The 24296-nt window shown below is 55.5% G+C and overlaps 1 pseudogene; it reads right to left on the reverse strand.

Annotated features, from left to right (window-relative positions):
* Positions 1–754: 754 nt before the first annotated feature.
* LOC136993989 (antigen WC1.1-like) overlaps positions 755–24296 on the reverse strand; it is a 291297-nt pseudogene continuing 267755 nt past the window's right edge.

Here is a 24296-nt window from a genome sequence, read left to right on the forward strand (position 1 = left end):
GAAACAGGAGTCCCTGCGGAGCCAGAGGAGGGGAAATCCCAGCTCTGGGTGCCCAAACAAGCTGCTCTGTACCATGTGCCAGGGCAGCGGGAAGCAGAGCTGCCTCCCAGCTGCTATGGGCAGGTGATCCCTGGGTGATGAACCCCTCTGGGTATGGCTGGGGTGTTCAGGGCCCTGCTGTCACCTCCGGACACACATCTGTGGGGCCACAGCCCAGAGATAACCCTGTCACTGCAGCTCTGTGGTGGCCTCCTTGCCTTGGGACCAGGGTGACCCTGGTAGAGCCCCAGGGAAAAGAGCAAGTGGGGGCACTCTGGTGGGGGAGGAGACTGGCCCTCCCCACCCAGAGGGCCATTACGGGACCCTGTAGAGAGACCCATTTTGTCTGGAAACTCTGTGTGTGGGTTGCAGGATGGAAATGTCTCTGCCAGCAGGAATATCCTCCAGCTGGCCTATTCACTGTTATCGCACTCCAGGGACCATGGGCACTTGCAGGTGCACAGCCTGTCTCAGAGCCCGCTGTTCCCAAGACGTGCCCCTTCCCCACTGCTGGTTCTTGGTGCTTTGCTCTCCCTGATCAGCCTTGGGGACACTCCCGCCACCTGGGGAGGGAGGCACCAGCTCTGGATCAAACCTCCAAAGGGTTTAGTAAGAACAAATACCAATGCACGCTGTAAAAGTATGGGAACAGAAATAGAGGAAAGGCCCAGCTGTTTCTACTGCCAGTGGGAGAAGGGAGAGTGCTCTCTGGCACTCACGGCTCTCCCAGCTGCACAGGCCTCTCTTCTGTCCCCGGTGCACCCAACTGCACGGCAGCGGTGGGCTCCCCTGGCCCTGGGCTCAAGGACCGTTTGGCACCAGGACCCTGTCTCTCAGCCTTGGTGTCCTCATGGGGATGTGCCAGAGCTGCCTCTTCAGCATCATCATACCCCGTGTCCATGGAGGGCGGGGATGGGGTGGCTCTCTTGGCTCCGGGGGCCCTGTCACTTCCTTGCGAGTGCAGGCTCCACCCTGGAAGCAGCAAGGACACTGCATTGCAGTTTTCCCCATGCGGGTGCCCCTCCTGCGCTGTATATCCCCTTCCAACCCCTCCCCTCACTGCCCCTGAGACATCCAGCCCATTATCCCTCCCCACTTTCCCCACCAGGAAAACACCTTGGACAGGATCCCTCCCCGTCCCAAGAGGTCAGGCTCTCAGTACGCAGTGACACTCTGGGCACTGGGGATGGCACCCCAGGAGCCGGCAGCACTGCATTTCCCCCTCACCTCTGTGTGCCTCCCCGGGCCCGTCTCCCTCCTCTGCTTCCCTGGGTGCTTCCCAGTCTTGCTGCCCAGGAACAAAATCCTCCCTGGGCTCAGAGACTTCCTTGGCATCATCATAGTCATCTGCTGGGTCAACTCTGGGCAGGATGGGGACATCTGAAAGGAGAGGAGAGCTGTTGGCAATGAGAAGAGCCCTCCCGCAGAGCGGAGGAAGGAAGGAGGTGCCCGACCAAGGGGCTGAGATGCTGGTGCTGGCAGGACTACAGGAGACCCTGCGTTCTGCCCACCTCCCCTTGGGTACAGGAGTGTGCGTGCGGCAGTGGGGATCCCTCTTGCCCAGCCACAAGGCTGGCAGTGTCGGGCTCTGCCCTGGAGCTGGCTGTGAAGGCTCCCCGTGTGCCTGAGGAGATGTTGGGCCTTGGAGGCACGGCTCCTCGGGGCGAATTCGGGACCTGCTGCAGGCAGGGATGGGTCGAGCATGGGAAGTCCCCATGCAACCCCTCAGGGCACAGGGCTGCAGGTACCCAGATCCAGTGGGCACATCCGACCCTCGCCCGCTCAGGACAGCTCTGGAGTCGCACACGAGGGCGATTCCTCCCCACCGCGACAGTGATACTCAGTGACGCCGCTGTCCATTACACAGCTATGGGGAGGAGAGATCGACCCTTCCTCTGCCTCCCCCTCCATTACCTGGGGCTGACCCAGCACCGTCCTCCTCCTCCCTGTCCCTGGGGTCAGGCTGCAGCTTGGTCAGGGACCCCTCTGAAGAGGAGCCTGCGGAGAGGAGCAGCGGGTGTTATCAGGGCGAGCTCTGCTGGCCCTGCTCATGGCCAGGGCTGCTGGGAAGGGGGACCTACACAGCAGGGACTGCACGGGGAGGAGGGCTTGGGGCTTGCCCTGCTCCCATGGGACAAACCCCATCTCAAAGGGCCTTTCAGAGCTGCCCTAGGACGGCCCCTTCCCTCACCCACCAGGTACAACCCCAGGGGTGCAGCAGGACAAGCAGGGAGGAGCTGTGCCCCCGGCTGCGATGGGCAGAGCTGGTGGGGAGGAAACTCCTCTCCTGAGCCCAGCACTGGGCTGCTCTCCCCGCAGACCCCGTGGGCCCAGCGCTGCGGGGACCACTGGCCCGGGAGCTGCCGAGGTGCTGTCCTGGGTCAGGGCTGAGGGAAAGGACCCTGCAGATGTGCTCCCTCCCAGCAGCAACCCACACTGACCTGAGCGACCAAACTTTGCCTGTTTCTCCCACGTCAGGCTGTAGTCAATCTCCTGGTACACAGCCTCAGAGAAGGACTCCAGAGCCCTCCTGGAGCCTGGGGACAGAGGCAAGGTCAGCACAGGGACATGGAGACAGGAGACTGGACCCCAATGTGCTCACCCATCCCTTCTGCCTGGGCCAGCCCAGGACACACCCCACAGCCTGGCCCCACTGCTCTGTCCACTCATCTTGGCCACATCCCTGCTGACAACAGCATCCCTGTGCATATGCTCTGGGGCAATGGCATCCTCACGCTCTCCCTTCAGAGACAGCCCCATGCCCCTTTTCACCCTGAGTCACTCCCTCCTCGGACCCTGGAGCAGCTCCCGCAGCTCTTCTCCCTGGTGAACTTCTCGCTCTCTGCCAGATGGCTCCTGGCATGGGTGGGAAGGGATGGACGCAGGGAGAAGCCCAGGGACCAGCCAGCCGCACACAGAGACCCCCCCTGCTCTGCGTGCCTCCCAGCACCGCTCTTGCCCCACGACCTCCCTTCCAGCTCTGACCAGAGTGGGGCCAGCAGCATCCCCAAAGGTCTCCTGCTGCTCCCGTCTCCCCCAGCCCCTCACTGCTGTTTCTATCCTCCCCCATCACCATCTCTTCCTGCATTTTGACTCTCTCCACCTTGCTTGCTGCTGTCCCCAGCCAGACAGTGAAGGGGCAAGGATAGGGCAGGAGGCAGCACCCCCATTGCACCTCTGTCTCTGCCCCTCACGGACACCCCACAGCACCCACAGGGCTGCCAAGAGGCGTTGCCCACCTGGGACCGATGGGGAAGGACCCACCTCTGCGCTGAGCTCTGGCGCTTCTCACTTGCCCCACCAGCAGGGCCAGGATCAGGCACAGCAGGGCCCCCAGGATGATGCAGATGATGACAGGCACTGAGATTCTCCTGCTATCCTTCTCATGGCCCCGGGGCAGATCTGCACAGGCAGGGACATGAAGGAGGCAGCTCCTGGCCTGGGGGAGGTGGGGACCCAGGGACACCCCACTCCTTACCCCCCACACATGGCAGCAGGGGGTGGGGACACAGAGGTGGGTCATGGAGCAGCTCCCACACTGCTTGCAGAATCACAGCCCTCCCCAAAGCTACCCGTTCCCACCCCACGCCTCCTCTCCAGGGCTTCGCACCCCAGCACAGAGCCCCTTCCCTCAGGCTGCAGCTCACAGCCTGGCCTGGGGAGATCAACCCCCAGGGAGGAGGGCAGGTTACCTGCTCGGGGAGGTGACATTGTCGTCCTGGGTGGAGCTGCAGAGCAGAGAGAAACAGAGATGTCTGTGGGTGTGTGTGTCAGTGGATGTACCCTACAAGTCCCCTCTGAACTGCCCTTCTCTGCGTCCCTGTGACAGCACCCAGGGCCTCTGCTCTGGGACACAGGGAGGACAGCACCGGCAGCCCAGGGGATGCACCCAGGGAGCTGCAGGAGTCCCACGGGCAGAGGCCTGAGGACACCCTGTCCCACAAACTGCTTCAACCTCCCAGTGCCTCCTTGATCATGCACAGCAGCTGAAACCCCCAGTAATTCAGTGTATACCAGCACAGCACTCAAGGCTCAGCCCCAAAGGGTCCATGGTTAGCAGAGGAGCAGACGGATGCTCCCAGAGGGGAGGCTTTCCTGAGCTCTGGTGCTGGGGGCAGTGCCTGGGGCAGTGCCTGTTTTCCAAATAACCCACAGCCACCAGGACCGGTGTCACTCTTCCCATTCCCTCAGCAAACCACAGCCATGAGCAGGATGCTCTGCCCAGACTTTCCAAGCTAAAAGCTGGTGGTCCTGGTGCTCTCTATTGAAAATAAAGAGCAACAGGTGCCTCTGAGAGGTGTCCAAGATGAGGGGGAGGAGACCCTGCCTGCAGGTGCCTCTGCCCCTCCTTGGGCTATGCGGGGAGCTGAGGACAGCTATTGCTGATGAACGTGGGTCACCCCAAGAGCTGAAATCTTGCTCGTGTCACTACCAAGCTCTTTCTCTGCATTGCACCTTGCTGAACAGGGAGCAAGACTTGGTGTGAGCTTTGTGCCCAGGTGGCTCCAGCATTACCATTGCAGGTGATGTGGGTCTCTTCTTGTTGGTCATTACATGACTGCGGGTTCCAGGGAGAAGAGGGGCACTGCCAAAAGGAACTGTTCCTCTTCCCACATTCAACACGATCCAGCCACGTGGGGCCAGACACGTTGCCGTACTGCTGGACTCTTTCAATGGAGCCTTCATCTCCACAGCCCAGTTCTTTGCACACCAGGGACACGGTGTCGAGAGTCATTGAGTTGGAGCAAACACTTCCCCACGTCCCGTTGTAGAAAACCTGCAGGTGCCCAGAGCAGCCATCGCTGTTCTCCAGCCTCAGGGCCACAAACTCTGGAAGGAAAGGCACAAAGTGGGGGAACAAGATGGTTCTGGGGTGCGGAGGGAGAAACCGCAGGCATCTCTGACAATCTCCCGGGCTGTTCCGCAGCAGCCAAGGGCAGGAGAGTTACTCCAGGAAGCAGGGACCCTTCTGGACACCCCAGAACTCAGACAGCCAGAGGGCACTGCCAGCAAGTCACCGTTTCAGCAAGGGAGCAGAGAGCAGTCCCTGAGGTGCAGCAGTGCCCTCCCCTCTAGCCCCTGCGCATGGCTGTTCTCTCTCTGTAACCCTGAGTAAAGTCCGGTGGGGACTGTGAACGGCTCTCCCTAGGACGGGGGCAGGAAGGGGGCTTGGGACAGCCAGGGACAGTCCCGGCCATGCCCTGCTCTCCCCTCATCCCTACCTCCACACGCACCAGGCTCCCACCACCGCTCCCAGCACACACCTGAGCAGACAACTCCTGCGTCCTTTTTGTGGGGGCAGTTGTGCTGTCCCCAGGTCGCGGCAGGGCAGTCCCAGAGAGCAGCTTCATCCCCAGAGCAGTTCACATCGTCCAGCCAGATCTGCCCGGAGCCTTCCCCGTAACGAGCAGAGCCGACCACCTCCACAGCCACCCCGCAGTCCAGCTGGTGGCAAACAACGGTGGCGTCGGACAGGTCCCAGGAGTCGTTGCAGATGGTCCCCCAGGTGCCCTGGTAGTAGATCTCCACTCTCCCGGCACAGCGCCCTGTCCCGTTCACCAGCCGGACCCGCCGGCTCCCTGGAGCCCGGAGAAACCCCGGCTGTCAGGGTCTCGCGGCCCTGGGGAGCACAGCGCAGCAGGGACTGTCAGAGTGACTCACCTGAGCAAACCACCCCCACGTCCTCAGCAGTTCCTGCTGGCGCTGCCTCAGGCAGGGAGATGTTGCAGAGGGTCAGGTGAGCCTCCTTCCCTCCACACTGGACCCTTCTCAGCTCCACGGGGCCCGTCCCTCCCTCAGGCTTTGGCAGATTGTAGGCTCGCTCTGCCTCTCCGCACTGGAGCTGCCGGCACACCACGCTGGCATCTTTCACGTCTCACTCGTCATCCAGGACTCTGCCCCACGCCCTGTGCAGGGCCATCTCCACTCGCCCGTCACACCGGCTCCCTCCGTCCACCAGCCGCAGGGATCCCAAGGGCCCTGCCCAGAGACAGGGGAAATGCCCTGCACCCTCTGCGAAACCAGGCAGCCCTGCACCCTGCCATGTGTCTCCCATTTCTGATGTCCTTGGACTCCCTGGAGCTCACCCATCTGTAGCCAGCTCACAGTGAGAAGCTCAGGGATGGGAGTTTTCCAAGGCATTTTTTATTTTCTCCAGCCACTAAACCTTGCTCAGCCATACGCTGTCATTGCTCAGGAAGGTGCAGAGATGGGAAAGCATGGGAGGTCCGGGCAAATCCCAGAGCCACCACATATGTCCTAAATGGCACATATGGAGCAGCTCCAGCAGGAGGAAGCAGTGGCCTAGCCAATGGCCTGGGCGATGGACAGGACGAGCACAAGCCTTGCTCCCGTCTCCACCCTGCGGTTGGCACCTGCTGAGATAGCCAGGGAAGAGCCCACATGTCTCTGCCCTTCTGCATCCCTGTGGATCAGGGGACTGGGAGCTTGTGTCTTTGGCAGGAAGCAGAGGGAGGGGGGCCTTTCTGAAAAGACACATTGAGTTTGGGGTATATGCTGCAAGAAGCCAGGGCAAATCCCAGCCCTGCTCTGCTGCTCAGCCCCAGGCATTGCTCCTGCTGGGTGAACCCAGGGCAGTCCCTGCAGGTGGTGGCATCAGGGTCTCTCTGCAGGGCTCTCTGCGGCTCTGGGATGGGTCTGTGTGCTGCAGGAGGGAGCAGAGGGTCCTTTGCAGCCACAGTGAGTGGAGGTGTGCCCCGCAGCCCCGTCCCGTGCCTGTTCCGCAGGAGGAGCGTGGAGGAGGCCAGGCCTGGCAGTGGCCCTCGGTGCCTGAACTACCTGCCCTGGGGAGGCCAGAGATGCCTCCTCCCTGCTTGGTCCTCACCTCTCACAGCGCAAAGTGGTCTGCCTGAGCAGGCAAAGCCCTTTGAATCCCTCCGTGGAAAGCCAGGGTTGCTCCAGGAATAAATACAGGTTCTTTTTGCCTTGGGCTTCCCTGCTTTGTTGGCTTGCTGTGTCACACACAAGGGGCAAGTTTGGCTAATCCTGCCTTTTCCCTACACTCACCTGAGCAGAAAACACCAGCATCATTGTCCTGTGAGCATTGGGAGGCCCCCAGGGCAGTCACAGGGCACTGTCCCAAATGGGATTCGGTCCCCTCGCAGTGGAAGCGCTCTCTCCAGACAGGGCCCGTTCCTCTCCCAAAATGCCCTCCTCCAGGAACAGACTCAGCAAATCCACAGTTGAGCTGATGACAGAGAACGTGGGCATTGGAGACGTCCCAGCGAGAGTCACAGAGGGTCCCCCAGGTCCCCTGCACCTGCATCTCCACTCGCCCTGAGCACGCCGTGCTGCCATTCACCAGCCTGAAGTCTGCAAATATTGCAAAGCAGAGAGAGGGCAATTAGAGAGGATGGCTTTGTGCTCTTGCACCTTCAGTAGCCAAAGAGGGAAATGCCACAGAGACGCAATCCCATCTCCTTTGCCTGCATCACTGGAAGATTACAGAAAACTCCACGCCTTCTTGTACTCACACCAGGCTCAGCACGGTCACTTCCCCGCTCCCCTACCCCACAGTGCACAGCTCACAGCAGGCATTTCACACCTCCTCCCTGAATGCTCACGTGTGCAGGTGACACCAGCGTCATTTGCATGGGTGCAGGTCTGGTTGCTGAGGGACCTCCAGGGGCAGGAGGAGAGGAGCGATTCATTCCCCACACACTGCAGCTCTCTGTCCCAGATGGGACCGTCCCCCTCTCCAAAGTGAGCTGCCCCGGGCACGGACAGGGCTCTGCCACACTGCAGCTCCCTGCAGATAACGTCAGCGGCATTGAGATCAAAGTGTGAGTCACAGACTGTTCTCCACTGGCCTCCATCTCTGATCTCCACACGTCCTGAGCAGGGGCTGTCCCCTCCAGCCAGCTGCACAAATCCTGGAAAAAACACCAATGGCAGGGAGTTCCCAGAGGCTTCTGGCAGTTACATGCCCACATCCCACATTGTTTCCAAGGCAGACACATCCAAAATGCCCCGTGAACATCCCGGCAGCAGCCATCAGTGGGTGCTGATGACACAAACCCTTCAGGGCCTCCCTCACCTCCTCTCACACCTGCACAGTGCTCCAGGGCTTGTGTCTATCCCGGAACCACAGCCACAGGCACTGCTCAGAGAAAGGATGCTTCCCCAGAGGCCCGGCACTGCCTGCCACAGGGTCCCCTGGCACAGCAGCACCTGGTCCAGGAAAATGGGCCCAGGTGCTCACGGCTCCTGCAGCCTGCTCAGCCCCTGTGGAGCTCAGGGCCAGGCTGGGGAAGCACCTCGGAGCAGCCCGAAATGCGCCCTGTTCCCAGGGCTGTCCTGGGGTGTTGAGGTGTCTGGGAGGGGAGACACGTGCCAGGCACAGAAATGGTGCAGCTGTAACTGGGTCGGTGTCTGGGCCAGCTGCCCCCTCTGACGTGTGCCCGGGGAGGGGTGTCCCCAGGCAGGGCCACAGCACGCTGCCGGGGGTGCACACAGAGCAGGCCAGTGACCGGGCAGAGGAGCAGGAGACCCACAGGAAGCCCTGGGCCAACACCAGCTCTCACTGCAAAAGCAGGTGCAGATGAGGGTCAGTAAGCGCTGGCAAAGCCCTGTGGCACAGGCCAGCGTGGGGAGCCAGGAGTCGTCCCTGGTGTCTAGGGCATGGGCACCCTCAGCACTGCCTGATGGGTTCTGGCAGAACAGGAGGAGATTGATGGAGACCAAAAGACCCCATAGGGCTGGGTGAGGGATTCATCTTCCAGCCCGAGGCACCGCCTGAGGGTGGCTGAGCCCCCTGTCCCCTGCAGGGACATCAGCAGCAACAGTCCCAGCTTGGCAGCAAGAGGAGCCACGTCAGGGCCTGCACTGGTACCCACACATTTCTCCTTCAGGGCACAGCCCAGTTAACGCCCTGATCCCAGCCCTGACCCCAAACGAGACAGATTGGCTGACTCCTTACCTGAACAAATCACTCCAGCATCCCAACCATGACCGCAGTAATGTTTTCCCCAACCAGCATGACTGCACTCAGACAGGGCAGTCTCGGTGCCTTGACACTCAAGAGAGCTCAGCCAAATTGGGCCAGATCCTCGCCCAAAATCTGCGTTCCAAAACATTTGGAGAGCAGATCCACAGTCCAGCTGCTTACAAACCACAGCAGCATCTTCCACGGTAAAGCCATAAGCACACACCGTCCCCCACTGACCCTGGTGTTTCACCTCCACTCTCCCAGCACAGCGCCTGCCTCCAGCCTCCAGCCTCAGCACCGCAGTACCTTCAAACACAGACATGGAACTGATTAGGAGAGCGCAGAGCCCCATTGCTACCACTGTGTGGGATCCTTTGCCTGGGGCCAAGTTCCAGACACTGGGGTGGGAGCCCTCTCCCCTGCGGGCCGTCCTGGGGTAGTGTCGGGGTGGGAGCCCTCTCCCCCCCGGGCTGTGCTGGGCTCGGCTGGGGGATGCCCAGCTCTGACCCTGTTGGGACATTAACACTCCACAGCCCTCAGCACCTCCTCCCACCCCAGCAGCCCACTCCACCCTGCCCATGCCCACGTGGACACCGTGCCTAGCTGTGCACAGGGCACCCACTCCTCCCCAGAAAAGTGCCCCAGGAGCAGCCCTGAACCCCCAGGACTCCCCACACACTGCTGCTCCTCCCAGGGCCCCAGCCCCATGCCCACCGCCTGCTCTGGGAACCACCCAAACCCACCCACCTCCTGCAGGGTTTTCCACATCCCCAGGGAGCACTGAGATGATCCCCATGATCCCTCCCAACCCACGTCCCCTCCTCGCACATGGGCATGAGCCCAGCCCCTGCTCTTGGCCAGGACTCCTGGGAAGGACACCTCTCTGCTGGGCTGTGGGTGCAGGTGTCCTGGTCCCCTCCTCTCTGCAAAGGGCAAACTGCCTTTCCTTGGGCCAGGCACACCCCGACCCCAGGGCAGCAAACACCACAGAAACCCTCCTGGGCACCCTGGGGGTTGGCTGTGCCCCGGGGATCGATGAGCGCTGCAGTCACCAGCTGACCCACTGCCAGCTCCAAGGGCACAGCGCTGGGGGAACAGGGGGTCCCCAAAGGATGCCCAAGGATGAGCTGTCTCTAAACACACTCAGGCAATGACTGCCACAGCAGCACAGCAGCCCTGGAAGCACAAAAACCCTTCTCCTACCCAGAGAAGCAAAAGCAAAGGCACAGGCTGGATGGACTTGAGCACCTTCTGCCCCTTGCCTCTTTGGGCTGGGGGAGGGAACCCCATTTGCAGAGGGATCCCAGTGACCTCACTGGTGCCTGTTGGCCCCAGGGCTGTGGGACAAGGAAGCAGGCACTTACCCCTGCAGAGCTGCACCCAGAGGAGCAGCCACAACACCCGAGGGACGAGGAGTCCCTTGGCCTCCATCCGCAGCCTCCTGCCCTGCTGGAACCCACTCCTTGCCACAGCTCCTGGGGACTTGCAGGGGACAACAAAGGCAGGAGGGCAATATATATCTGCAGGTGCTGGCCCAGCTGCAGGAGGAGCCAATCGAAGCAGCAGGCACCTTTTTAGACATTATCAGGAGCCATCTCCCTTCTGACACAGCCCAGCCCTCCAATGAACTTCTCCAGTGCCGTTCATGACCATATATGAGGGACGGCTCCGATGCGGATGTCACATCGCTGCACTGGGGCATCGTCATGGGACCCACCCCTGTGGGACAGGGCAGATAGTGGCAGGGAAATGGCTCTGCCACCCCTTGTACCCCACTGTGGGGACCAGGAGCTTTGAGTATTATTACTGTATTCTTGTCCGCTGTGTGTACCCAAGTGGCCAAGGTGTGAGTGTCCCATTGTCCCTGTACCATGGGGACCATGGAGCTGGGACTGCCCCTGGGGTGGGCAGTGTCATGAAGGGAAGGAAACAGCCCCAACCCTGCTACAGCCCCACTGTGCTGGGAGCAGCAGCAGTGGTGAAAGGCCTTGTTACCATGGCCAGAGCCCCTTTCCATGAGAACGGGCTTGTTGATCCCTTCCCACACAGCCCCGCAGTGGGTGCCTTGGCTGGGAGCAGGGAGCTGGGGCATTTCACTCCTCTCACAGCAGACAGGGAAGCCCAGGCGTTCAGAGCCCTCCCTATTCTCAGGGTGTTCACCCAAGGGCCCGTTATTCCCTCTCTGGGGCTGATCGGGAGATCAAAGCCTTGCCTGCAGGTGCACAAACCACAGCCCACGTGACGTCAGCAGCCCCCGTGCCACACTCTCCCTGCAGCAGTGCCTGAGCCAGGAAGACGGTGGTTTCTCTCTGGGCTCGGTGCCCCAGGCAGTGTCACAGCAGGTCTCCACTGTGCCAGCTCCAGCCCTGAACCTGCTCCCAGGGATGGGGCTGCAGGGGCTGCTCCTGCTGCCTTTGCAGACACAAGTGCTGCACCCAGGTCCTGGAGGGGGATTTTTCTCCTCAGGTGACCAAACTCCTCCTGGGCTTGTGGACTCAGGGCCAGGCAGGGGCATGGCTGTCCCCTGTGTAGCAGGGTCCCAGTGCTCACAGCTCACAGCACCTTCGCAGCCCACGGCCACTGGCACTCGCCACCTCTCCATCTCTCTCTAGCTGCCCTCTCATTGCACACCACCATTTATGCAAAACAGCACACACATTTCAATGCAGATTTCTCCTTAGGAATGCTGCATCTCACACCATCACACCATTCTGCTATTGCACACCTTTATGCATTTCAGTGCCATTACACTTTCACATACAGTTATGTGTTTTCCTTTTCCACTTAATGAGTGGATTTCTGTTGAAGAATTTGGGGACATTGTATTAGGCTCTTTGAATAGTATTGTGGCTTGCTTTCTTCACGTTACTGTATTATTTTCCCCTTTAATGGGATGCTGGCCTTAGCCTCTCAGGAGCACTTGGCACTTAACTTATTTACCTTCCCGTCCCTTCCTTTCCCAACAGGCACGTGGCTTGGATATTGATTGTGAAATCACTGGTTCCATAGGGCCTGATGGGCCAGCAGCAGGCACATGGCTGCGACACGTGCTTTTGAGGGCATTCCTGCTAGAGTAACTGATAGGCCAGCAGCAGGCACATGGCTTGAACGCTGGTTGTCAGGTCATTACTCCCTGAAGAGCTCACAGGCCAGCAGCAGACACAGGCCTTGGATGTTGATTCTGATATCACTTCTCCCACATCCCTTGATAGGCCAGCAGAAGGCACAGGCCTTGGATCTTCAATGTGAGGTCAGTTACGCCTCAGTACCTGATAGGCAAGCAGCAAGCACATGGCTTGGCTGTTGACTGTGAGATCACTTCTTCCTGAGTACCCGATAGGCCAGGAGCAGCCACAAGGCTTGCATGCAAGCTGACTGCTAGGTCCCTGCTCCCGCAGTACCTGAGAGGCCAGTAGAAGGCACATGGCTTGGATCTTCATTCTGAGGGCACTGCTGCATTAGCATGGCGCATCAGGGACACAGAGGGGACAGGACTAGATATGGAAGCAGTCAGGAGCCTCCCCAAGGGCCTGAAAACACAACAAGGGCCATTCTCTATCCCTTGAAGTTGCTTTTGTTCCCCCAACGGCTTTGAAAATGCACTTGCTCAGAACATCCATTTTCAGCCCTGCTCATGTTCAGTTCCCACCTCAAGGAATCTCAGGAAGTGCTCCCAAGGGGCTTCCCAAGGACGAAGCTCTCCTCTCCCTTGTGCCTAATCTGCTGCCAAAAAGAGGCCTCTGTGCGCATTTTTCCCAGGCCTTTTTTTGGCGCTGACATTACCTCCGTCTCCTCCAAGAGCCTTTGCATCCATTCTCCAAGCAGAACATACTCAGACAGATCATCGGACATGTTACTGTCCCAGAGGTGATATTCAAGCAAGTGTACACATGAAGAACAGAGACCCAGTACAGACCCTGCAGGAAAATCTAACAAGCTCCCTGCTATTGGAAAGGCAGAATTTCTACAGCGCACACAGCCTGGAAATCAGAGATTACTAACGCCACTGCTCACACCAGCTCCAGACTCATTTAGTGGCCTATGAAAGTCTTGCTGGCTCCCTGGCAGGCTTCAACCTTCTAGTCTGAAAGAAGGACAGAGTCACACTCAATGTCCACAATTGCCAGAGGACAACATCCACATTTTAAAGGTACCAGTACTAAATGATAACGGAATGGAATAAATTCATGTGCATGCTGCTGCCTGATGAGCTTCTCTGACAGAAGTGTCCTCACAGAAAACATCCAAGCCTTTTGTCTCAGACAGAACTGACCTCACCAATGCTTACACCCACCATATGCCTTCTGCTGACCTGTGCACTTCAGAGACAGAAGCTTCAGCAAAAGAACTTCTCCAGCCATGAACATGCTGCTGGCCTATCCGCTCCTCACACAGAAAGGACTTCACTGTGACGTTTACAGCCATGTGCCTGTTGCAGGCCTAGATGCTGCTAGGACAGGAGTGACCTCCAAGGCAATTCCCAGCCATGTGCAAGCTGGTGGCCTGTCAGGTACTCAGAAAGAGCTGACCCCACAGTCACCTTCACACCTATGTGCTTCTTCCTGGCCTATAAGAATCTGAGATGGAAATTACCTCACTGTAACTTCCCCAGCCAGGAGCCAAATCCTGCTTATCAGCTGCTCAGGCAGAAGGAACTGTAGACCAACCTGCAAGTAATGACTGGCGACATTTTCTAACAGGACAATTGCATGGGAGCAGCAATCATGAAGCTGAAGACAGCAGGGCCTCATGTCTGAGTCAGAGCAAGAAGCCGGTCCTCAAAGAACTCACAAGTCTGGTTCCTTCCCAAATGATGAACAAACCCAGCAAATCCTCTACACACCAAGCAGAAAAAACATTGTCCTATTTTATGCTTTGACCTTCCTGGAGGAAAGGAGCTGGCTCCCTGGAGGAAAGCAGCCCTGTTGCCAGCAGCACTGCCCCCACTCCGGCATGAGGACACCCCCCGGGATTTTAACGCACCCGCAGCCCCACCAAACCCACTCACACCCTTTCTCTCTCCTGCTCTCTTCTCTCCTTCCCTCCCTCTCTTCTTCCCCACCAGCCCCCCAGGGACCTGCCGCGGTTCAGGGCATGGCCTCCCTCTCCCCGGGGGTCGCTGCAAGAGTAGCGCAGTGCCCTGCTCGGGGCGCAGGCCTGGCTGTGGAGGAAGCTGCCCTGCCGGCTGCTGGCGCAGGGAGCTGCCTCTGTCCTGACGCCGCTGCCTGAGGGGGCTGTTTACACCCTGCCCTGAGCGACCGTCCATGTGGGGCCGCGGGGCGCTGCTGCGCGGCTCTGCCCTTCTCTCCCACTCCTCTGCTCTCCTCTCCCCTTCCCTCCCTCTCCCCTCTCCCGTCTCTCTTTCACGTGGTTTTCTGCCTCTCTTCTCTCCCCCTCGCTCCCTCTCCCTCTTCCCTCTCCTCTCTCCCCCACCCAGGCCCCACTGCTTCCTCCCCTCCCTGAGGGCCCTGCATGCTGGACTCTGATTGGCTGACAGTGCTGTCAGTCCAAGGGAGCCCCGCCCTGCTCCTCTTGCTAGCCAACAGGAGGGCTGCACTGGGGTGGTGCCATGGCAACCTTTCAGCCAGGAGAGGTGGCCATCAGCCCCCCTCCCCCGCCCGGCAGGATGGCGCCATCTTAGAGGCGGCTTCGTGGAGCGTCGGGCGTCCCGGGGCCTCGGGGCAGCCCGGCGCTGTGGCCAGGCACGGACATGACTGCGGCTGCGCGGGAGACCAGCCCTCCTAGAGCAGAGCTGAGGCAGGGCCTGAAGGCCCAGGGCTGATCTTCAGTGGTGGCCTGGGCCCGGAGCAGGGGGTGTGGGGGGAGGCCCCAGGAGAGGCTGCTCAGGGCCGTTAAGGCCTGTCTGTGCCCTCAGGGCCCTGACTCGCACGCACAGGGACACACCCGGCAAAAGGGTCTCTCCGCTGGCTGCTCCTGGCCAGGGAGCTACTTTCCAGTAGCTGACCCCAGACCCCACGGTCCCTGAGGTTGCTGGCACCCTCAGCTCACAGGCCCCATGACCGCTGGCCCCTTCTCCAGTGGTGGCACTTTGACCTCCATTCACACACATGCACACAGAGTAGAGAGCCCCTCAGCCTGGAGAACAGCTGGAAAGGTGAGAAACTGGTGAGAAACTGAATTGCAGCTAAATACACTTGGAAAAGCAAACAAGGCTGAAGAGGCTTCTGAAGTCTGGCATGCTCTTAATGAAACTTCACTTTGTAAACCAGACAAGCCGCAGTTCTCCAAGTCACCGTGGCTTTCCTCACATTGTACAAGTGATAGCCCTCATCCTTCTTGTGCAAACAGCGATGTGAACGAGGTGAACAGGAACAAACAAAAGTGCTCTAAGCCCTGGACAGAATGAGTCTCCTCACCCATTTCTTTGTAGCTGGTGAGAGCTCATCCTAGGTGTATGTAGCAAGGTATGTGAGCCTTTGCTACCAGCTTCCTTTAAATGTTATGAGAAGGAAAGTTTGGTGTGGCAAGCTGGGGTCTTATGTTGACTGTTGGTTTCTTCTGGATAAATGCAGTGCTTCTAAAGGGAGTCCTTCTAGATCCTTCCAAATGCAGCCATAAAAGGGGGAGAGAGCAAGGGGAAAAAAAGTCTTCTGTGGAGAATTTAATTCTGGGACATATGAGGTAAGCTTGATGGGCCCTCTGAACCAATTATTTGGAAGGAAAAGGTGACTTTTTTCAGGAACCCCTAAGTTATGTGAAAGACTTTGCTGCAATAACTTTTCCAAAGAACATCATTTGCCTGCAAGAAGAGTGGGGTGGGGGAGGTTCAGCTTTGAAAGACTTTCCTTTGTGAGTTCTTCCTGAAGGCTACCTCTAGGCTCAGAAGTAAATCCAAGTTTTCCTGCTGACAGTTGGCCCACGATGAAGCTAGGAGAGTTCTGCAATCAAAATGCATAGGTAAGGCAGAATTTCCTTCTTAGCAGAACATACGTGGTTCAGAGAGTTACCTTCATGTTTGCTTATTTCCTTCAGAATTTTCTCCTGGCAAAATTGAATGTTTCACTAGACATTGTGTAAGATCAATGAGAAAAGCCATCCCACCCTCTTCTGACTCTAGCCTTGACAAAAGCCTGCAAATATGGACACCTTACAAGGGAGTGTATTTCTCTACATCCAATCTCTGCTAAACTTCTAACTGGAAAAGGAAGTGTAACAGCAGCATAATGAGTTATGTCATGCTCGATCTACCTCTGAAAGTCTTCAGGGAATATGAGCATGTCAGTATCTTAGAACGGGCATCAGTCTATTCAGTGCAAGTCTTCAGCTTGTATGCAAATCTTGCATCTTTTCCCCACTCTTTTCAGATCTCTCTCCCACTTTGGTCTTTGAGATCTTACTGCTGAGTCCTCAAAATGTTACCAAGTTTGGAAAGGCACCTACGCGTAGACCTGTGTCTGTAAGGTACCCACCACACCTGAGTCCTGAATCTTTCTTGTAGTTTACAGGCTTTTCTCTGCAAAAACTTGCAGAGTGACTAAAAGAATCCTTCTTAGCAAGCCTGTGTACAATGCCGTGAGAGGGACTAGGGCCTTTCTCCTCTTTTTGAAAAGAAAAAGAGGTATTGTGCTTCCTGGCAACACGGGGGAAAGGTATTCAGTGGGAGGGCTGAGAATTCTCTATATCCTCCTCACGGTGTGCTATGTCCTTGTAATAACTGCGGGGATACAGGATCCCTCCATAATACGGTGCTGTTGGGGTTGGGGAACTTGGAATTTTGGAACCTTTGTTCCCCAGCAGCACATTCGCGTCTCTGTTACTATTTCCTTGTCGGCTGTGGTGCTAGAACCTTTGTTCCTTGCTCGGATAGCGGCCTGCTCTTCCTCTGCCTACAAAGCTCTCTCCTGTAACTAGTGTTAACAGGTCTGCTGAGTTCTGAATTGTACTTGTATTCTTTGGGATTGTGCAGCCAAGCTGGTTTGACCAGAGTGCTTTGCAAGTAGATAGCCATGGCTGTTTAAGTCTTCCCAGACTGAGAGGGCATGTGAGAGGAAGAGTTGTAAAGGTGCTTCCCATCTAAAGACTGTGACCCAGCTCATGTTTGACTTGCTATTGCTGTCTTGGATGTTGGATTATCCTTTGATGAAAGACCTTCATACTAGAGCCTCTTGTGTCGATGGCCTCTGTGGTGCTTCCCCTTGTGACTTCCAGTAGATTTGCACTCCTCAGGAATTGTCTCAGTGTGAGAAACTCCTTCAGTATTAATCAGTTTTTGTTCCATGCTTTCAAAAGTTGAAATGTTGTTCGTACCCTGGTGGAGTTAGGACACTGAAGAAGAATGGACTGCAGACCAGCTGAAGTAGTTGTAACATTTCTGCATTCCTGTTATAGGTAAACGTGACAAATTGACAACCACTGGGGCCGGGTTGCATAAATTCCAATTTAATAATTGAGCAAGTCACAAGTAAGCAAAACAGCGCTGGGCGGCCGGGGGGGAGTCTCCTGCTCCACCAACGGCGCGCACAACCCCCCCTCACAGTCTCCTTATATGCGATTCCAGTTCCGGGTATACGGGGCACCTCCTGTAAGTTCTGCGGTTGCACCGGCTGTTGCTAGGGGGTCTTCTTCAGCCCTCTGGTGGTCGTGGGGATGAAGGCTGGAGTCTTCCTCTGCATTGTGTGCCATGTTAGGCTATCTAAACTAACATTGCCGCTTCGCTAGCTCAACTCAATTTTCTCAGGCGGAGTACATGCCCCCCACCACAGGCTGTAGGATGTTCCCACAGATGTTCCCAAGGCTGTTTCTCGCTGATGTAACAAATTAGTACATACCACAACACAAGATGTTCCCAAGGCTGTTTCTCACTTTGATGCAACAAATTAGCACATATCACAATCCCCCCTTTTTGTTTTGGTCCCTTCTAATTTGTTCATCAAATCGAGCAACAGCCTCCTGTGCCAGGGAGAGCATAGGGTTATGCTTACTTTCATCTTCATTTAGTTGTTTATATTGACTTTTTATCAACAGTAGGTGGGCAGCTTCGAGTCTGCTTTTTGCTAAGTTAATAATTTTATTTACTATACACGGCCCAAAGGTCAACACAAGTACTAGTAAAGCTAATGGACCCGCTATTGCAGACAATAAGGTTGTTAGCCAGGGAGAACGACTGAACCATGATTCATACCACCCTTGCTGGGCTTCTCTTTCCTTTTTACGTTTTTCAAGGCCTTCTCTCAATTTCACCATAGTATCCCTGACAACTCCTGTATGATCCGCGTAAAAGCAACATTCTTCTCCTAGGGCTGCACACAATCCTCCCTGTTGTAAAAATAAGAGGTCCATCCCTCTTCTGTTCTGTAACACCACTTCTGATAGTGATGTTAACGACTTTTCTAAGGAGGTGATGGATTTTTCTACCATTTAAAGGGTTGGTGTACGTTATGTTCCCCTTTGATTCGTCTTCCTAATAAGCCCAGCACAATCATCTTCCAGAGGAGTAGTGGACCCATGGCTTGGTTAACGGATACTTTACAAACCCTTAATGCCTTGGAGGGGCGATCCATGATGCCAGGTGTCTCTGGGACTTTAAAGAGTCTGGGTCTTATAACTTTAGGTATTCCTGCTTAGGAGGTGGCTTGTCGGCCTCGATCCCCACAGTTTCTATACGTCTCTGTCTCCTCTGCCTACTCTTTTGCTCAGAGCAGCAGGGTGTACCTGTCTTCTCGACAGCAGCCGTATTCTTCAGGGGAACCTCCTTTATGTGCCTTTCTGATTTGAAAGGCTTCCCAGTTTTTCGAGAGAGACACCCAACATACGGCACAGTCCACCTACAATTGGTGTTTTTAATTTTAGCCTTATGTGATCGGGGTGGTTGGCATGGGTACAACCTTTCTCAGGTTGTACTCCTTTAACAAAGGCTTCCCACCATTCTACCGATCTTTTCTTATGATCTTTTAATGTCCAATAAGTCAATTTTGTCGTAACAAAGGCGGTAGATGCCGCTAGGGAGATACCCGTACTAACAATGAGTCCACTACTTCCCTTTACAAACCCTACATGCATAACACACAAAGGGATAACAAACACAATGTGGGGTTATAACAAATACTATGTTAGGTTTTACAAAATGTGGTCTCACTTATCGAGGATTCCAGGTTTCTTCTTAAAGGTTACTTTTAAATTGTCCGGATTTCCAAAGGCTTCCCACGATGATTCTGAAATCGGTCCTTTAATTCTGCTAGCGTGTGTCCATCCTTGCTCTGCGGTACGAATAGCAGTGTCTGTGGTAAGTGAGACAAGAAAAGGTCCCTCCCAGTGGGGAGTCAAGGACGAGTCTTTCCAGGTTTTTAATTAAAACCTTGTCTCCAGGGTTAACTCGGTGAATGGCTACATCTAGTGGAGGTCTCTGTTTGGCAGAGCTGAGGTGGGGCCCCAGCTCCAAGCACCAGACTAAAGCAGAGGAAGACAGCGAGCCGCCTCGGCGCGCAGAGCAGCACAGGCGGTGCTGGGCTGGGGGAGGCACCGTCACCCCACTACCTGCCTGCTGGGGGGGGCCTGGGGCTGCTGCCGCCGCCGGCCAGGGCAGCAGCGTCTCCAGCGGGGAGAAGGGGGAAGCCTGCACCCCACTTCTCGCAGTGCCTGCTGGGACCCCAAGCAGGGTGCTCAGCCCAGGAGCAGCCGGGGTCTCATCCTGCCTTCCCGGGGCAGTGTAGGGGCTGATGCGGGAAGGGGGCTCCTTGCCAGGGCGGGGGCTGTCTCATCGCTCTGTGCCTGGAGCCGCACATGGGGCAGACAGGCTCTTCAGCCAACACACGGAGTATGGGGTGGGGGTATTATGGGGAGACATACAAGGCTCCAGTAACCTTTGATTTATTAGCCTCTGGATTACTGGTCGGAGTCCTTGCCTCCCTTCCTGTGACATTGGATATTGCTTGTCTCTAACAGGGATTTCTGGATTTCGTATACTCACTTCAAAGGGAGCAATATCTAGTCTTCCTACTGATTCTGGGGTATACCAAACTTCAGGGTTGATTTTGGCCTCATCTTCAATAGTAAGGGTGCATAATTTTATAACTAATTCTTGATTCTCTACTTCTAAATTGACTCCTAATTCAACCATCATATCTCGGCCCAGTAAATTATATTCAGCTTCGGGAACTAATAAAAAGGATCCAACACTTAGTTGAGATTCTGATTCTATTTCCACATTTTTAATTACTGGGACCTTAAAGGGTTCTCCCTTAGCTCCTATCACTTGTAATTTCTCTGGGGATGGTTTACACCCCCAGGGTACCGTTTGGACAGTAGATCTTTCTGCCCCAGAATCCACAAGGAATTCTACTTCTTGTCGCTGGGGACCCAATTTCAGTTTTATCAAGGGCTTGGTTCCTTTATGAGTCCCCAGCAGATGGAGCCCCTGGCCCCCCCTACTCTTCTTGGAACATTTGCTCATCCTGCATTCGTTTCCTGCAATTTCTCTTCAGATGCCCTTTCTTCTGGCAATAAAAACACTCAACCTGCCTCAAGTCCCTTGTCGCAACTTCCCTGGGTTGTCCTTCTTGGTGAGGTGGCTTCCTTTTAGGTCTGTTATATGACCTAGAGGGTTGTGCCTGGATTCCTCTCTGTCCTTCTCGGACTGCTGCCACCAGAATCTTTGCCTGCCGCCGATGGGTTTCCTCCTCCCTTCGCACATACACTTTCTGAGCTTCCCTCAGCAATTCGTCCAGTCCTCTATCTTGCCAATCATCTAACTTCTCTAACTTCCTTCTGATATCTGGAAAGGCCTTTGCTACAAACTGTTTTCAATAGAGCCTGTCCCACAGGGGTACTGGGGTCTACCCCGGAATAAAGTTGCAGATTTTTCCTAAGTCTCTCGAGCCATTCTGTTGGTGTTTCTTCCTTCTTCTGTTGTTCCATGAAGGCCTTATTAATATTTTGCCCCCTGGGAACAGATTCCCTGATTCCCTGAACCATTATGGTCCTTAGATCAGACATATGCGTCCGATGCTCGGCATTCTGAGCCGGAGTTGAGGGAATATAGGGGGGGAGGAAAAACGGGAAGTTCCTCCAGCATTTTATTTTTCTTCCTCGGACCTTTCTCTTTCAGGGTAAATATCATGGTCCGAGTATCTGGTCTTATCCATAAACTAGCATACTCACTTTCTTCTAAACTAAAGGGCTCTTTTGATTTCACATGTATATTTAGAGCCTGACATATCCAATTTTCAAAAGGCCCGTATACTGGCCAATAAAGGTGGTCTCTTCTAATCTGCTTCCCACCCCATACTTGCATACAGTAATATACCTTTTTTTTTTTTTTTTTTTGGCTTTTGCCTTTTCTGGAGGGCCAATCGTTCCAATACTTAATCATTAATCCTAAAGGGCTATCGGGCGGTATATCCGGTAACCGTACCGTAAAGCCCTCTATGGGATCAGAAGACTTGCTCTTTTTCTGTCCCATCTTCCGGAGCACCCACCTCAGTCACTCTCTTTCTTTCCGCAGGGGACCACACTCACACCACCCAAGTCTCTACTGCTAGGACAGTTGTCCCTTCGCAGAGGGCGGCCCAGTTGGCTGTCGGGTGCCCCTTTTCGGTCCCCCTCTACACAAGGATCCCCTCTCCTGGAGGATCCGCACCAAGGACCCCCTCTCCTGGAGGGTCCGCACTCACTCCGTCCCCTGTTACACAAGGACCCCCTCTCCTGGAGGGTCCGCGCTAAGGACCCCCTCTCCTGGAGGGTCCGCGCCCTGGGGACGTCTCACGTGCTCCGGGTATCCCACCCCAACCGAACGGAACCGCATACATATACTCACTCAGTCCTGAGTCTTCGTTCGGATCTTCGTGCACAAAGTTTACGGGGTACTGCAGTTCTTTTGCTTACTTGTCCTGATTTAGGGTTCGGAATACAGGTTCTGGTAGGGGAACTACCCACTCAGGGGCCATCCGAAGATGGGATGGGGCGCCTCCCCTGAGTCAGAGTCCCGAAACCAGGGAAGCCTGTATCCGAGTCACGGCACCAAAATTGTTATAGGTAAACGTGACAAATTGACAACCACTGGGGCCGGGTTGCATAAATTCCAATTTAATAATTGAGCAAGTCACAAGTAAGCAAAACAGCGCTGGGCGGCCGGGGGGGAGTCTCCTGCTCCACCAACGGCGCGCACAACCCCCCCTCACAGTCTCCTTATATGCGATTCCAGTTCCGGGTATACGGGGCACCTCCTGTAAGTTCTGCGGTTGCACCGGCTGTTGCTAGGGGGTCTTCTTCAGCCCTCTGGTGGTCGTGGGGATGAAGGCTGGAGTCTTCCTCTGCATTGTGTGCCATGTTAGGCTATCTAAACTAACATTGCCGCTTCGCTAGCTCAACTCAATTTTCTCAGGCGGAGTACATGCCCCCCACCAAAGGCTGTAGGATGTTCCCACAGATGTTCCCAAGGCTGTTTCTCGCTGATGTAACAAATTAGTACATACCACAATACAAGATGTTCCCAAGGCTGTTTCTCACTTTGATGCAACAAATTAGCACATATCACAAAGGGACCTCACAATCAACATCAAAACAATGTGCCTACTGATGGCCTATCAGGTACTCAGGAAGCAGTGACCTTACATGCAATATCCAAACCATATGCCTGCTCCTGGCCTATCAGGTACTCAGGCAGAAGTGACCTCCCATTCAATATCGAACCCCTGTATCTGATACTGGCCTATGAGGTAGTTGGGCAGCAGTGTCCTCGCAAGCAACATCTAAGCCATGTGCCTGCTGCCTGCCTATAACTGATGCAGATAGCAGTGACCTCAGGCAACATCCAAGCCATGTGCATTTTGCTGGCCTATCAGGTAGTGAGGAAGATGTGGCCTCACAATCACTAGCCAAGCCATGTGCCTGCTGCTGGCTTTTCAGTACTCATGCACAAGTGACCAGAAAAGCACTTACCTCCGCCCTGTTCCTGCTTCTGGCCTATGATGTACTCAAGTAGCAGGGACCTCAGAATCAATATGCAGGCCAAGTGCCTACAGTTGGCCTATCAGGTACTAAGGTAGCAGTGACCTCACAGCCATCCAAGCCATTTGCCTGTTGCTGGCCTATCAGTACTCATGCAGAAATGACCTCGCAACCACATATCCCAGCCACGTGCCTGTGACTGCCTACCTGCTCCAAGTTTCTTTTTATATGGCTGGGGCTCTGGGCAAACACTGCTTTTGCTGACCCCTGCGAGTTGCACAATTACAGGACTGCTTCTTCTGTGCTAGCGCGGGAAGACTGCAGTACCTCCGTATTACTTCCTCCCTCCCTGAAGTCCGTGCAGTGTCTATCCCATGGCCATGCACATATCAGCTGGCAAACTTCTTCAGTCCTGTTAACGCTTTACTTGCTCGTCACCCAGATTTTACCCTAAGCTCCAGGGCTCTCTTCCTCACTGGCTGCTTCACAGAATAACAGAATGTCTGCGGTTGGAAGGGACCTCTGGAGATCATCTAGTCCAACCCCCCTGCTCAAGCAGGGTCACCTAGAGCACATAGCCCAGGACCCTGTCCAGATGGCTTTTGAATATCTCTGAGGAAGGAGACTCCAAAACCTCTCTGGGCAACCTGTACCAGTGCTCTGCTACCCTCACAGTAAGGATATCTTATTTAAAGCACCCTCTTTATAGCCTCCCTTCAGATACTTATACACATTGATAAGATCCCCCTTCAGCCTTCTCTCCTCCAGGCTGATCAGGCCCAGCTCTCTCAGCCTTTCCTCATAGGAGAGATGCTTCAGTCCTTTAATCATCTTAATGGCCCTTTGCTGGACTGGCTCCAGTAGCTCCATATCTCTCTTGTATTGAGGAGCCCAGCACTGGACACACTACTCCAGGTGTGGCCTCACCAGGCTTGAGGAGAGGAGGAGGATTACCTCCCTTGACCTGCCAGCAATGCTCTTCCTAACGCACCCCAGGATACCATTGGCCTTCTTGGCCACAAGGGCACACTGCTGCCTCATGGTCACCTTGTTGTCCACCAGCCCTCTGGAAGAGGTCCTTCCAGACCTCTGAAAGGTCTTTCTCTGCAGAGCTGCTTTCCAGCAGGTCAACCCCCAGCCTGTCCTGGTGCATGGGGTTATTCCTCCCTAGGTGCAGGACTCTGCACTTGCCTTTGTTGAACTTCAGGTGGTTCCTCTCCGCCCAGCTCTCCAGCCTGCCCAGGTCCCTCTGAATGGCAGCACAGCTCTCTGGTGTATCAGCCGCTCCTCCCAGTTTTGTATCATCAGCAAACTTGCTGAGGGTGCGCTCTGTGCCTTCATCTAGGTCATTGATGAAGAAGTTGAACAAGACTGAACCCAGTATTGACCCCTGAGGTAGACCGGT

Source organism: Apteryx mantelli, chromosome 23, assembly GCF_036417845.1.
Source record: "Apteryx mantelli isolate bAptMan1 chromosome 23, bAptMan1.hap1, whole genome shotgun sequence".
In the NCBI taxonomy this organism is placed as follows: domain Eukaryota; kingdom Metazoa; phylum Chordata; class Aves; order Apterygiformes; family Apterygidae; genus Apteryx; species Apteryx mantelli.